This window comes from Bos indicus x Bos taurus, chromosome 12 (genome assembly GCF_003369695.1).
Source record: "Bos indicus x Bos taurus breed Angus x Brahman F1 hybrid chromosome 12, Bos_hybrid_MaternalHap_v2.0, whole genome shotgun sequence".
Taxonomy (NCBI): domain Eukaryota; kingdom Metazoa; phylum Chordata; class Mammalia; order Artiodactyla; family Bovidae; genus Bos; species Bos indicus x Bos taurus.
Window position 1 is genome coordinate 55,337,568 of NC_040087.1, and position 693 is coordinate 55,338,260.

Sequence of the window (693 nt, forward strand, 5' to 3'; positions counted from 1 at the left end):
CTCTCTATAATAGCCAGAACTATGCCTCTTGTCCTAGAAGTATCTAAGTACTTTTTTATAATTGAAAAAAACACATTGAAATTTATTTGGTGCCTACTATTTCCATAAATTAGATGATGAAACTTCTTTCTAAAAAGCTCCTTTTCATTTAAAAGCACAGATTTTAAAGCTATCTTGCAAATATTTTCTGTCTTGCTTTTACAGTGAGCAATAAAATGTTTTATCAATAAATTTTATTCTATCGTTATGTCCTCAATATTTAAGCCAAATACATAACAAATGGTATCAATCAATATAAAATAATTTCATACACTGACCACTGATAAATATAAGTCAAAATAAGCTGGTGCTGGCTTGGGCAGCACATATATTAAAATTGGAGCAATACAGAGAAGATTAGCATGGCATATAAAATAGATAACTAATGAGAACCTAGTGTATAGCACAGGGAACTCTACCTGGTGCTCTGTGGTGACCTAAGTGGGAAGGAAATCCAAAAGTGAGAGGATGTATTTTATACATATGACTGATTCACTCTGCTGTGCAGAGGAAACTGACACGGCAGTGTAAAGCGATGTTACTCAAAAAAAAAAAAAAAAAAAAAAGCCTGGGTAAGATTATAACAAACAAAATACACTTACAATGGATGTCTAGCTTTCCCTTGTGGACAATGTATACCAGAATCATTTCCCA

General features: G+C 32.5%; 1 pseudogene; it reads left to right on the top strand.

Annotated features, from left to right (window-relative positions):
• The first annotated feature begins 346 nt into the window (after window positions 1–346).
• On the top strand, window positions 347–441 carry LOC113902626 (annotated as a pseudogene).
• Window positions 442–693: the final 252 nt, after the last annotated feature.